At 43.1% G+C, this 15,552-nt stretch overlaps 1 pseudogene; it reads left to right on the top strand.

Moving 5' to 3' along the window:
* The first annotated feature begins 14,106 nt into the window (after positions 1-14,106).
* On the top strand, positions 14,107-14,768 carry LOC147444483 (uncharacterized; annotated as a pseudogene).
* Positions 14,769-15,552: the final 784 nt, after the last annotated feature.

Raw genomic sequence — 15,552 nt, 5'->3', positions numbered from 1 at the left:
CAAGCTGGTGAATGCTCGACTAAGTCAAGGTTGTGGCGAATCCTTGGCGGAGTACTTGAGAAGCAGTGCCATGCAAAATTGCAAGAGTGCAAACTATGTTAACACTACATCAATAATTACATCACACCTCGTTGTAGCAAGAGGGGCAAGCGATGCTGGATGTCTAGAAGTGGCCCATGGCGATGCAAAGCAAGAGCTGTAGGAGTTTCTCGGCTTGTTATATATGCTCCATTCTTCCTACTCCATACAACCACACTGTCAATAAGGTCTCCCACACCTTCTTCATAAACATCATTTTGCATCAACAGTGACCTTGTGTGACAATCTCCAAGTTAAAGCCCATATCACATCTTGCGTAGAGTCACATGCCTTCAAGATGCATATGGACGGAGGCCCTCGCTTCGCATCAGCATCTTGCATAGAGACACATGAATCATCATACGTAGGTGATTGCATCTCGAGAGAGGCCCTCGCTTCGCATCAGCATCTTGCATAGAGACACATGAATCATCATACGTAGGTGATTGCATCTCGAGAGAGGCCCTCGATTCGCATCTGCTGAAAACAGATTGGCATGACATCTCTTCTCAGCAACCTTAGATTAACAATATCATCGTGAATTTTTGTGTCTGTATCAGCATCTTGCGTAGAGTCAAATGCTTTTAAAAGTGATTGCATCTGGTTCGCATCTGCTGAAAACTGGCTAGAGCTTTTTGGCCCTACCCCTGTGTGGTAAATCCTTCAATTAGTGCATTCGAAGAGTCCACACTCCGGACAGAAATCTCCTCCAACACTTTTTGTGTTCTCTTAAGGGCACCACATTTAGCAAACATGTCAACCAAGGCATTGTCAAGCACGATACCCTTTTCAATAGCCCCTGACTAACAATATTAGCAAGAATTTTTATGCCTATACTAGTATCTTGCATAGAGCCACATGCCTTCAAGATGCACACATATATGATTGCACCTTGAGAGAAGTCCTCGCTTTGCATCCGCCGCTGAAATCAGCCTGGAGCAATCTGGCCCTGCTTCTGTTGTGCATATCCCACAACCAATGCACTCCAAGAGACGACATTCTAGACAGAAGGTCCTGAAGAACGTTTTGTGCTTTACATAGCACACCACATTTGGCATACATATCGACCAAGGCATTTCCAAGCACAACAATCTTTTGCAACAACCCCTCAGTAAATATCAGAGTAAATTTTTAAGCCCATATCAACATTTTGCGTAGATTCACATGCCTTCAAGATGCATATGGGCAGAGGCCCTCGCTTCGCATCAGCATCTTGCATAGAGACACATGAATCATCATACGTAGGTGATTGCATCTGGAGAGAGGCCCTCGCTTTGCATCTGCTAAAAACAGATTGGCACAATATCTCTTTTCAGCAACCTTAGACTAACAGTATCATCGTGAATTTTTGTGTCTATATTAGCATCTTGTGTAGAGCCACAATGCACATGCCTTTAAGATACACATGAATCATCATACGTAGGTGATTGCATCTGGAGAGAGGCCCTCACTTTGCATCTGCTGAAAACATATTGGCACGACATCTCTTTTCAGAAACCTTAGATTAACAATATCATCGTGAATTTTTGTGTCTATATCAGCATCTTGTGCATAGCCACAATGCGCATGCCTTTAAGATGCACGCATAGGTGATTGCGTCTGGAGATAGGCCCTCGCTATGCACAAGCTAAAAACAACCCACAGCTTCCTAGCCCTGTCTGGGCATATCCTGCAATCAGTGTTCCACAAGATGACATCCCGCACTGTAACCTTGTCAAAGAGTTGATAGGTGCACCGCACTTGACATACTTACTGACCAACATTTTCCCCAAGTATGCATTCTTTTCATGTAACCCAATATCGCAATATCAGCATGAATGCTACTACCTTGGTACAAACCCTTCTCGTTAGCACAGTCTTTGAGTAAACTCACAAAAGGAAGACTCATTCTCTTGCTCTCCATTTTTACTTGTCTAGCCTTTATTGCTACTTGCTTGGAGGTGTTGCAAGAGAAAATGGATGTGTGTGGAGCAAGGCATTGCCAAGAATGACAATTTTTGCAACAGCCCTTGGCTGACAATATCTGAGCAAATATTTAAGCCCATATCAACATCTTGGGTAGAGCCATATGCCTTCAAGATGCATGCATAGGTGATTACATCTCTGCTGACCATATCCTGCAATCAGTGTGTTCCACAAGACCATTAAGCTCGTCAAAGATTTGTTGCACACTGACAACACTTGACATACATACTAACCAACATTTTTCCAAGTATGCATTCTTTTCAAGTTACCCACTATTGCGAATATCAGCATGAATCCTAGTGCCTTGGTACAGAAGGTCAAGATGCATGCGTTATATGTGATTGCATCTAGGGAGAGGCCCTTGCTTTACATCCACTAAAAATAGTCTTGAGATTTTTTTTTTGCTCCTGTTACACGCATCCAACTATCAATGCACTCCAAGAGAAAACATTCCGGATAAAAATCTCCTCAAGCACTTTTTGTGCTTTCTGAAGTGTACCACATTTGGCATACAACAATGCGCATGCCTTTCAGATGCACGCGTAGGTGATTGCGTTTGGAGACAGGCCCTCATTAAGCATCATGTGAAAACAGCCCACAACTTCCGAGCCCTGTCTTGGTTGGGCATATCTTGCAATCAATGTGTTCCACAAGATGACATCCCGCACAGTAACCTCATCAAAGATTTGTTGTGCGGTGCTTGACATACATACTGACCAACATTTTTCCCAACAATCAATGCGTTCCACAAGATGACATCCTGCACAATAACCTCGTCAAAGATTTGTTGTGCGGTGCTTGACATACATACTGACCAACATTTTTCCCAACATGTTCTTTTCAAGTAACCCACTACCGCAAATATCAACATGAATGCTACTGCGTTGTACAAAACCTTCTCCTTAGCACAGTCTTAAGTGAGCTCACAAAAGAAAGACTCATTCTGTCACTCTTTATTTTTGCTTGTGTAGCCTTTATTGCTGCTTGCTTGGCGATGTTGAAGACTCATTCTGTTACTCTTTATTTTTGCTTGTGTAGCCTTTATTGCTGCTTGCTTGGTGATCTTGCAAGAGAAAACGGATGTGTGTGGAGCAAGGAATGCATGCAGGCCGTGTGTTCGCCAATTGCTTCTCTGATCTCTCTCTCTCTCTCTCTCTCTCTCTCTCTCTCTCTCTCTCTCTCTCTCTCTCTCTCTCTCTCTCTCTCTCTCTCTCTCTCTCTCTCTCTCTCAGACTATCTCTGCGGAGTCGATGGGACGCATTTCATGCGCTTTTTTTAAACAATTGCTTTTACCACTTTCTGTGTACACCATCGATTTTCCATCCAATCAAAGGAAGCCAAGTGGCACTACTCTCCTTGCTCATTTCTCCAAATCGATCTTAGATAATCAAGGTAAAGAGGGGGAAGGCCCGATAGCACTAAGGTAGGGGATACATAGATATTTAAAAATGGAAATCCTACTCACCCTTACATGCTTGAGCCTATCCCCTTGTCAACGTTACGCACTATCGCAGCCATTCGGCTTAGCTCCCACTCCCTTTTATGTGAGACATGACATTGGGGCAATGGAGAAGAGTTGAATCGAGTGTGCACATTATGCTCACTACAAGTTCGAGACTCTGAGTACCACACACTACTAGAGTGCTCAGCTTTTGGTCACTTCCGGACTTGCTTCCCTCACATTTTCAACCATGACTTAGACCTACACACTTTCCTCTCCTAGCCACAGTGTGGACTCTCCATTGCGACTCTCATCACCACAATTTTGGAGCATCGAGAATCACTCATCAACCACCCACATACTACATCACATGTAACTTTTGTCCCATAGGTCATATTTGACCTATGAGGACGATAATAAAATCTCTCTCTCTCTCTCTCTCTCTCTCTCTCTCTCTCTCTCTCCTCTTGTCATTTTCCACCAAAGGGTCATATGACGATGGCCATTGCAAGGCCAATAGCAGCCACTCTCTGATATTATTATTGAGTAGTTGTTGCAAAAGATTGTTGTGCTTGGCAATGCCTTGGTTGATATGTATGCCAAATGTGGTGCGCTATGTAAAGCACAGAAAGTTCTTGAGGACCTTCTGTCCAAAATGTCCTCTCTTGGAGTTCATTGGTTGCGGGATATGCACAACAGAAGCAGGGCCAGAGAGCTTCAGGCTGATTTCCTCGGCGGATGCAAAGCGAGGACTTCTCTCCAGGTGAAATCATATATGCGTGCATCTTGAAGGCATGTGGCTCTATACAAGATACTGATATAGGCATCAAACTTCTTGCTAATATTGTTAGTCAAGGGTTGTTGAAAAAGGGTATCATGCTTGACAATGCCTTGGTTGACATGTTTGTTGTCATAATAATCAATATCTAATTCTCCTAAATGATTTTCTCATGTTAAACTGATCATTTAATATGGGGAAGTGCCAGGGGAGAAAAAGCTAGAATATTGGTTAAGCTAGCAGACCGGCCACAGTAGGGATCCAAAGGAGGGAAAATAGGGATCCAAAGGGGGGGCCATCTGCAAAAGAGCCATGTGCAGGAATGGGCTAAAAAGACCCTAAGGTTCAGCGCATTAAGACTTCCAAAATGCTAAGGTTCCAAAATTCAAAGGTTGTGTCCAAAGGTCAACCTTAAGGGAATTGGATGCTTTGTGTGTGACCAAAAAAGTCTTTGTACATCCCTACATAGGAGGGGGCGAGCCTAGCATGTAGGGGATGAGAGAGAAAGCCACACACACACACACAAGCTCCCTTTACACAAAGGGAATGAGGGACACATGTCAACTCCCTAGCCCAGATGCCCACAAGGTGTAACCAATTCCTATTGGATGGCCTTGGAGGTGGACCAATGAGAATTAGGCTAGAGTAAATCTAGTTTTATTAATTTAAAAACACTTAATAAAAGAACCAATGAGAATTAAGTCCTCTAGAAGACTATTGGACACTCTCCCAAGGGGTCCAATGAGCATTCAGGAGCCCAATGGCTTGCCTGATTCCTATTGGCCAGGAGGCAAAGGGGTCCAGTGAGAGTTTAGTTAAATTATTAAATTACCTTAAGCTCTCACAAAAGGGGAAATGGGAACACATGTCAGAAGGCTATCACTTATGCTGCTTAATTGTCATTGGCTAGCTCTAGGGAGGTCTAATGGGAGGACAGCAAGAGCAAATAGCAAGGGGGCTCGCCCAAGAGAGAGAGGGGGCTGATTTTTGCAAGGCATTAACACACACACACTCACACAATCTCATGTGTAAAGAAAGAGAAGACTATCTCTTCCCAAGCTTTAATGGAGAGCTCATCACCTACTCCAAGCTTGTGAGATAGAAGCCTACATTGACATACTCTTGGCATGTGGATGCAAATCCAACCAAGAACCAAGCTTCAATGCATGCTCATCTCCTCTACCAAGCTAATTACTAAGCTAAGCTATGCTAATATGAGTGATTATGTGAGGAGATGTACATCTTTCTCGTAAGATACTCCTTCTTCCTCTCAATCTACTCTCATACCCTACTAGCTCTCACCATCTTCGAAGGTGTGTGAGGTCTTGGGTTTGAGACCGGGGATAATTGATGTTGTGTTTGCTAAGTGTTTTGCTTAGTGAATGAAGCTTTCATCTTCATTGCACTAGCTAGTCTTGAAGTAACACAAAGAATTGTATTGTACAATGTCTCTCTTGATGGGAGAAACCATAATACAAAGCCTTTTGGAGGGGGGACCGGCTCTCATGCAAATCCGGCCTCAACTGTTGTCAATAGCTTAATTTCTCTCTCTTTTGAAAGTATTGTTCATGCTATCTAACTAGGTGTTATGCTTTTTGTTGCTCTCTCCACCCAAGCACTCTTGTAATTCTCATTAGGAATCTATTCTAATGAAATGCCCACTATGTTCATGCTAATTTCCGCTACACACAAGTTTTTAGGCCATTAAATGTTACATTGGTATCAGAGCACAAGGTTTCTCTTTTCTTGCTCAAGAAGGGAGGTCCTCAAGCTAGCTATAAATGGTTGGTATTATTAATTGCCTGTGAGTAAGTAGAATAGGGATTTTTCAGCCTTGCAGTGCGCCTGCCTTCGTGCAGTTAACGGGGCATCACCGTCGAGAGCTATGGTCTTAATAATGAAGTCCTACGGGGCTTGCCTACAGCTTAACCACTATTGAGCTATTAGAAGCTTGACAGGAGCCGATGCTGTGGTGTAGAAAGACCCTCTCTTCTATTCCTTGCAATTAATGGTATTCGAGCCGCGGATACAGTAGCTTGAGTGCTTTTTCTAAAGGGGTAAAGAGGAGTAGCAACTAGGGCTTGAAGTGCCAAAGTACACCTAAAAATTTTACACCTAAAAGTTGTTAGAATGGCTGACAATAGTAAAGAGAGTGAAATTAATGTTGATAACTTTGATTTTGCTAATGAGCAAGCTACTAATGATGCTCCGATGCTTGTTAACTATCTTGTTTCTAGGCTTCAACAAGCCATGGGCAATCCATCTCTCCAAAGTGAAGTGCAACGGCAGCTCCGTGCTCACGGGATTCTCCAAGTTCATCACCATGATGAGAGAACACCTAGGAAGCCTCCTTGTGAGACTCCCAAAAGAGGTCTCTCTCCGATTCGGGAAGAAGAAGAGAATCCATACGAAGGGCTCAAGAATTTACTTCTTGATGATGCATCTCCTTCCCAAAGGAGAACTCAAGAGCCTCCACCGAAGGAACGAGAAAGAAGTGAGTCTCCCGCCACCTCGGCGGAGATGGCTCCACGAAGACGGCGGGCTAAACGCTCTCCATCACCACCAAAGCGGAGAAGACCATCACACTCTTCTCCATGCCATAATTCAAAGAGGGATGATAAAAAGCAAGAGAAGAAAAAGGGGAGAAAGAGGACACCCTCTTCTCCATCTTCTTCATCCTCTTCCTCTTATGAAAGTGATGGTGAAGACAACAAAGATCAAGACAAGAAAAAGGCGAGAAAGAGGTCACCCTCTTCTCCACCTTCTCCAAATTCTTCACCTTCTGAAGAAAGTGATGGTGCAACCTTTGAACCATCAAAAAGAAGAGGCCATAGGAAATCCTATGCCGCATGGAAGAGGTCGTCCAAGTTGAAGAAATTCAAAGAGGGAGGGAAGAGCATCTCTTTCCTTACCTATGATGGTACCTTTGGTGCTACGGACAAAGTCTTGGCTTTTATCCAACAGTTCGATGCGGCGTTTGGAGATGAGGGCTTAACGGAGTCCTCTAAGCTACGCCATGTAGCTATGCAATTTCAAAAGTTTGCCAGACAATGGTGGTCTAGCTTACGAGCCAACGATGAAGCTCCACGAACATGGAAAGCTTTAAGAGCTTCCATTATGAAGCAGTTTTTGGCCACCGATGCCAAAGACAAAGTACTCACCGAATGGCGAAGCTTAAAGTTCTCTCCCTATGAATCCATCCACAAATATGTAGACAAGTTTTGGGACCTACAACTCAAAGCCACTGTCTTCAAGAAGTTGGATTTTGGAGAGCAAAAGCAACAATTTTGTGTGGGCTTAACCGAAGAAATGGCGGAGTATGTCAACTCACAAAGGCCACGTACCATATCGGCGGTAATACACCATACTATGGTGGCCTCTCGAATCAATTTCCAAACGGGGGCTAAAAGAAATAATAAGCCCACGGAAAACAAGGGTTCCAATGAGCCTAAGGGGAAGGACAATGTCCAAAAGTCTCCTAAGGGCAACTCCAACAAAGCTAAAGAGAAGGGAGTTTACAAAGGTAAAAACAAACTCTCTCCTGAAGAGCTTGAGCGTTATCGCAAGGATAACCGGTGTTTCAAGTGCGGCGAACAAGGGCATGCGTACCGCGCTTGTCCCCAAAAGAACAACCGCCAAGATCCTCCTAGAGCTTCCTTGGTTGAAATCCAAGAGGAGGAGACTCACCAAACTCACCACAAAGGATCTCCTCTATGCCATGCTTGGGGAAAGGTAAGAGAACATGATGCTTTTATTCTCTTTGACCCTGGTTCTACTCACAATTTTATATCTATAGAGTTGGCCACCAAGCTAGGCATACAAGCCTATGAGATGGGAGATGTCCTACCCGCAGATAGTGCTTTCAAGGAGCAAGAAGCTTCAGTCACTCCCTTAATCGGGAAATTGAGGCTTCATGTTCAAAGCTATGTGGACAAAGAGGACTTCTTTATCTCTCCTCTCAAACATGAGGATGTAATCCTAGGGGCACCATGGTTTGACCACCTGGCTGCCAATGTTAAATTTCCTGAAAGGAGAATCTCCTTTAAGTTCAGGGAAAAAGACATGTATATAGATGCTAAGGAAATGGGTAACACTATCCCCATTGTACATACACCAGCCTTCAACAAGTCAATAAAGATCTCTATTTCCGTGTACATGATTTTTGTTAAAGATTCTCAAAATGAACCTAATGCTTTAGCAAACAAAAATAAAAGCAACCAAAAGGAATTAGAGTTATCCAATTTTCTCAAGGGGTTTCAAGATGTTTTTATTGATGACATCCCTTGTGAGCTACCTCCTAAACGAGGTAATGATGACCATGCAATTGAACTTCTTCCAGGAAGTTCACCGCCTAACAAACCTCCTTATAGAGTTTCTCAAGCTCAACAAGAGGAGATTATGCGGCAAGTGCATGAGTTAGTTGATAAGGGCATGGTTAGGCGTAGCTAATCTCCATTTTGCTCACCGGTGCTATTAGTGCAAAAGAAATACGGCACATATCGTATGTGTGTCGACTATAGAGCACTAAATAGGATCACTATCAAGAATAGGTTTCCCATTCCACGGGTAGAAGACCTATTTGATAAGCTACAAGGATCAACCTACTTCAGTAGGATTGACCTAAAAAGTGGCTATCATCAAATAAAGATAGTTGATCAAGACATTGTAAAGACCGCATTTCGCACCACATTTGGTCTTTATGAATACATTGTCATGCCTTTTGGCTTGACCAATGCACCAGCCACATTCAACCGCTTGATGAGAAGCTGTTCACGCCTCATCAAACCTTCACTGGAGTGTTCTTTGATGATATTATCATCTACTCTAATTCATTGGAGGAACACAAGCAACACCTCCAGGTAATATTTCAAGTTTTAAGAGAGAATAAACTTTATGTTAATCGAAAGAAAAGTGAATTTTTCTTGCAAGAGATTCAGTATTTAGGTCACATTATCTCTCAAGATGGCATCCAAATGGATCCATCAAAGTTAGAGGTAATAAAAGGATGGCCTAAACCAAGGAATCTTCATGAACTAAGAAGCTTTATAGGTATGTGTGCATACTATAGACACTTCATAGAAAAGTTCTCACAAATTGCGGGACCATTACATGACCTAACAAAGAAAAGTGTTAGGTATACATGGTATGCTAAGGAGAACAATGCTTTCGAAAAGCTTAAAGAAAAGCTTATCTCTCAACCTGTGCTTACACTACCGGATCTCTCAAAACCATTTGAGGTCCAATGTGATGCTTGTGGTGATTGCCTTGGAGCTGTTTTGCTCCAAGAAGGGCACGCCATAGGCTATGAGAGTCGAAGGCTCGACCCTGTTGAGAAAGCTCTAGGCATATATGAAAAGGAACTCCTTGAAGTTCTACATGCCTTAGACTCATGGAAGCACTATTTATTGGGGACTCCTTTCATTCTGCGAACGGATCACCAAAGTCTTAAGTACTTCATGACGCAGACCAAGCTCTCCGACAAACAAATGAGGTGGGCAAATTTCCTTTCGCAATTTCATTTTCATATCGCTCACATTGCTGGCAAGCATAATCAAGTAGTTGATGCACTCTCAAGACGATCGAGAGTGAATGCGGTTTCCATAGCCACTCACAATGATCTATCTTCAATGATAGATGAGTACGCTATTGATCCCAGTTTTAGAGATGTGATTTCAGCCCTTGCATTAGGGAAGAAAGAAGAACCATTTACTTTACAAGATTGTTATCTTCTCTACGGCAATAGACTATGTGTTACTAACTCACTACGTGAGAAAGTAATGTATGAATCTCATGCTCCACCTTATGCGGGGCATAGAGGGATTCAGTCTACCTTAAAGGGAATTGAAACATATTTCTATTGGCCTACCATGAAAGTGAACATACAAGAGTATGTTTCTAAATGTGTGGTATGCCAAAAGACAAAATTTGATAGAGGGAAGCAACTTGGATTACTTCAACCCTTGCCAATCCCTAATTCACCATGGGAGAGCATATCCATGGATTTTATCTTTGGATTACCTAAGTCTATCCATGGGAATACGGGAATATGGACGATAGTAGACAGGTTCAGTAAACAAGCTCACTTTATACCTGTCAAAAAGACTATCAAAGCCCATCAAATGGCAACCCTCTTCATTTCACAAATTTTCAAGTACAATGGCTTGCCAATGTCCATAGTGTCGGATAGAGATCCTAGAATGACCAGTAATTTCTGGAAGGGTCTCTTGAGAATTTAGGGACAAGGCTAAACTTCTCTTCGGCCTATCATCCACAAACGGATGGCCAAAGTGAAATAGCTAACCTAACCATTCTCGATCTACTAAAAGCCTATGTAACGGAAGTAGATCAAAGATCCCAATGGGAGAAGTACTTACCCTTAGTGGAGTATGCTTACAATAACACTGTACATACTTCCATGGGAAAAGCACCTTTCGAGGTAATTGAGGGAAGATCAAAAAGTCCCTTGCTACTTAAGGTACATGGGAAGATCTTCGCTGCAGATGAGTATAGCAGAGACCTACAAGAATCTTTTCAAAAGATTAAGGATGCTATCTCTATCTCACAGCAAAGGCAAAAGGTTGCTGCTGACAAGCACAGAAGAGCCCAAGCCTTTAAAGAAAATGATTGGGTCTTATTAAAGTTTCCCAAGGCTCGATTAAGGCACACGATGGGCAAGAATCCTACGGGACACCAAAAGTACTATGCTATGCTAGCAAAAGTCCCTTCTAGATTCTTAGGCCAATCAATGAGATGGCCTATCAACTCAAGTTGCCCAATCATTGGCTCATACACAATGCTTTCCATGTGAGCCTATTAAAGCCTTACAAAGGAGAGCCCAAGGAGAGCCACCTCAAGAACCAACTATTGAAGACCCACCGGAGATCGAGGACCAAGAGGAGGTGCTGCAGCCCGAGTCCATTCTCCGACATGAAGACAAGGTACTAAGAGGCGGTAAGACTATCCGACGATGTCTTATTAAGTTTAAGAATTATCCTTTTGAAGATGCTAGATGGATGCAAGGCATACAATTAAAGGATAACCTAAACCTTGTCAATGCTTACAATGCTTCCCAAGAGTAAGCAAATGTACAAAATGTTAAAAATGAACAAAGTTTTTTTGTGTCTTATAAGACTCTCTTTTTCTTTATTATGCACAAAAATGAAGTAGTATGCATGGTTAGATCAAGTTTGCGGAGACGACGTCTCCCAAACACCAAGTAGAGCTTGTCACTCTACTATGGAAGATTGATAGGACTAATGTGCAGACATGCTTGCGGCAGCCTCAGGCTCTCAAGCGCCAAATGGACTAGTCATCCATTGTGGAATGATGTCGAAGGGTAACATAGGGATCCTCTACCCGCTAAGAAAAGGACTCATGAATATGCTTTATCTTCTCTACACCATAGTCGAGGACGACTATGATTTCAAGAGACAGGTAATGTCATAATAATCAATATCTAATTCTCCTAAATGATTTTCTCATGTTAAACTGATCATTTAATATGGGGAAGTGCCAGGGGAGAAAAAGCTAGAATATTTGTTAAGCTAGCAGACCGGCCACAGTAGGGATCCAAAGGAGGGAAAATAGGGATCCAAAGGGGGGGCCATCTGCAAAAGAGCCATGTGCAGCAATGGGCTAAAAAGACCCTAAGGTTCAGCCCATTAAGACTTCCAAAATGCTAAGGTTCCAAAATTCAAAGGTTGTGTCCAAAGGTCAACCTTAAGGGAATTGGATGCTTTGTGTGTGACCAAAAAAGTCTTTGTACATCCCTACATAGGAGGGGGCGAGCCTAGCATGTAGGGGATGAGAGAGAAAGCCACACACACACACACACACACACAAGCTCCCTTTACACAAAGGGAATGAGGGACACATGTCAACTCCCTAGCCCAGATAACCACAAGGTGTAACCAATTCCTATTGGATGGCCTTGGAGGTGGACCAATGAGAATTAGGCTAGAGTAAATCTAGTTTAATTAATTTAAAAACACTTAATAAAAGAACCAATGAGAATTAAGTCCTCTAGAAGACTATTGGACACTCTCCCAAGGTGTCCAATGAGCATTCAGGAGCCCAATGGCTTGCCTGATTCCTATTGGCCAGGAGGCAAAGGGGTCCAATGAGAGTTTAGTTAAATTATTAAATTACCTTAATCTCTCACAAAAGGGGAAATGGGGACACATGTCAGAAGGCTATCACTTATGCTGCTTAATTGTCATTGGCTAGCTCTAGGGAGGTCCAATGGGAGGACAGCAAGAGCAAATAGCAAGGGGGCTCGCCCAAGAGAGAGAGGGGGCTGATTTTTGCAAGGCATTAACACACACACACTCACACAATCTCATGTGTAAAGAAAGAGAAGACTATCTCTTCCCAAGCTTTAATGGAGAGCTCATCACCTACTCCAAGCTTGTGAGATAGAAGCCTACATCGACATACTCTTGGCATGTGGATGCAAATCCAACCAAGAGCCCTTAAGAGAGCACAAAAAGTGCTCGAAGAGATTTCTGTCCGGAGTGTGGAATCTTTGAATGCACTGATTGAAGGATTTGCCACATAGGAGTATGGCCAAAAAGCTCTAGTCAGTTTTCAGTAGATGCGAACCAGATGCAATCACCTCTTGAAAGCATGTGGCTCTACGCAAGATGCTCATATAGACACAAAAATTCACGATGATATTGTTAGTTAAAGACTATTGAAAAAAGATGTCATACCTCATACTGCCTTGGTCGATATGTATGCCAAGCACTGATTGCGGGATATGCACAACAAGAGCAAGACCAGAAAGCTCTAGGCTGTTTTCAGCGGATGCAAAGTGAGGGCCTCTTTCCAGATGAAATCACCTACGCGTGCATCTTGAAGGCATGTGGCTCTATGCAGGGTGCCGATATCAAAATTCACTTTGATATGGTTAGTCTCGGGTTGTTGCAAAAAACTATTGTGCTTCGCAATGCCTTGGTCAATATGTAGGCCAAATTTGGTGTACTTTAGGCAGCATAGAAAGTGCTTGAGGACATTCTTGATCTGGATGTCTTGTTTTGGAGTGCATTGATTACGGGATATGTGCAACATGAGCAGGACCAAAAATATCTACGCTATTTTTAGTGGATGCAAAGCGATGGCCTCTCTCCTGATGCAATCACATACGCGCGTGCATCTTGAAGGCATGTTGGTCTACGCAAGATGCTGATATGTGCATAACAATTCACACTAATTTTGTTAGTCAAGAAATGTTGAAAAAGATGTCGTGCTTGGGAATTCCTCGGTTGACGTTGTTGCATCTTCCCACCAGTATGTGTTGCTAGATGTGGTGCACTTTAAAAATTCACTTTTGATATTATTAGTTCGAGGGTTGTTGCAAAAACTGTCGTGCTTGGAAATGCCTTGGTCGATATGTATGCCAAATGTGGTGCACTTCAGAAAGCACAGAAAGTGCTTGAGGAGCTTCCTATCCGGAACGTCGTCTCTTGGAGTGTATCGATTGCGGGATATGTACAAGAGGAGCATGGCATAATTCTTTAGGTTGTTCTCAGCACATGCAAATCCAGGGCCTCTCTCCTAATGCAATCATGTACACGTGTATCTTGAAAGCATGTAGCTCTATGCAAGATGTTGGTATGGGCATAAAAATTCACGATGATATTGTTAGTCAGGGGTTGTGAAAAAGATGTTGTGCTTGGCAATGCCTTGATTGACATGTTTGCTAAATGTGGTGCAATTTAGAGAGCGCTAGAACTTCTCGCAAAGCTTCCCGCCCGGAGCTAGAATACATTGATTGCAGGATTGAGTTTACGATGATCTTGTTAGTCAGAGCACACCGCAGCCGGGGAGAGAGAGTATATCAACAATGGTTGAACTAGCTTCCTCTCCAGAATCTTGTCTCTTTGAGTGCGTTGATTGTGGGATATGCCCAACAGGGGTAGGGCCAGGAACCTCTGGACTGTTTTCAGCATATGCGAAGAGAGGGCCTCAAGCTCCGGATGCAATTACCTACTAGTGAGGGTTGAAGGCGTCTCGCATCATGCTCCTGTCAATGCCCAACAAGTCTTTGACGAGCTTACTATGCGGGATGTCGTCTTGTGGAATGCTGTGATTGCAAGATATGCCAAACAAGGTCCTAGCACTGGGCTGTTTTCAGTAGATGCAAAGAGAGGGCAGCTCTCCTAAATGCAATCACCTACGCTTGTATCTTCAAGGCATGTGGCATTATGCATATGCTGATATGGGCAAAATAATTCACGATGATATTGTTAGCCAGAGGTTGTCGGAAAAAAACGAGGTACTTGGCACTGTCTTGGCATGTATACCAAATGTGGTGCACTTCAGAAAGCACAAAAAGTTCTTGAGGAGCTTACTGTTCGGAGTGGCATCTCTTGGATTGCATTGAATGCAGGATATGCATAAGAGAACCTGTGGACTGTTTTCAGCAGATGTGAAGCGAGAGCTATCTCCAGATGCAATCGCCTACGTGTATATGTTAAAGGCATATAGCTCTACGCAAGATGCTGATATGGACACAGACATTCATGATGATATTGTTACTTAGATGCTATTGAAAAGAGGTAGAGAGCCACACTTACACTTCAGAGAGCACCAAAACTTCTTGAAAAGCTTCCTATCCAGAGTGTGGACTCTTGGAACGCATTGATTGTAGGATTTACCCCACAGGGAACAGGCCAGAAAGCTCTAGTCTGCTTTAGACATATTTGAAGTGATAGCTCTAGTCTGTTTTCAACAGATTCGAAGTGATGGCCTCCCTAATGATTGCAAGATTTGCTCCAAAAGAGCAGCGCCAGAAAGATCTAGGCTGTTTTCAGCAGATGCGAAGCAAGGAATCTTGGAGAAAGATGTCATGCTTGGCCGTATTTTGATCAATATCTCTAGAATGTCCTCTCTTGGAGTGCATTGGTTGCGGGATATGCACAACAGAAGCAGGGCCAAAGAGCTCCAGGCTGATTTCCTCGGCAGATGCAAAGTGAGGACTTCTCTCCAGGTGAAATCATATATGCGTGCATCTTGAAGGCATGTGGCGCTATACAAGATACTGATATAGGCATAAAAATTCTTTCTAATATTGTTAGTCAAGGGCTGTTGAAAAAGGGTATCGTGCTTGACAATGCCTTGGTTGACATGTTTGCTGAATGTGGTGCCCTTAAGAGAGCACAAAAAGTGCTCGAGGAGCTTTCTGTCCGGAGTGTGGACTCTTCGAATGCACTGATTGAAGGATTTGCGACACAGGGGTATGGCCAAAAATCTCTATTCAGTTTTCAGTAGATGCGAACCAGATGCAATC

This window comes from Adiantum capillus-veneris, chromosome 13 (assembly GCF_014529385.1).
Source record: "Adiantum capillus-veneris isolate H3 chromosome 13, ASM1452938v2, whole genome shotgun sequence".
Taxonomy (NCBI): domain Eukaryota; kingdom Viridiplantae; phylum Streptophyta; class Polypodiopsida; order Polypodiales; family Pteridaceae; genus Adiantum; species Adiantum capillus-veneris.
Note: the sequence above shows the minus strand (reverse complement) of the source record. Positions and strands in the feature narration are given on the sequence as shown.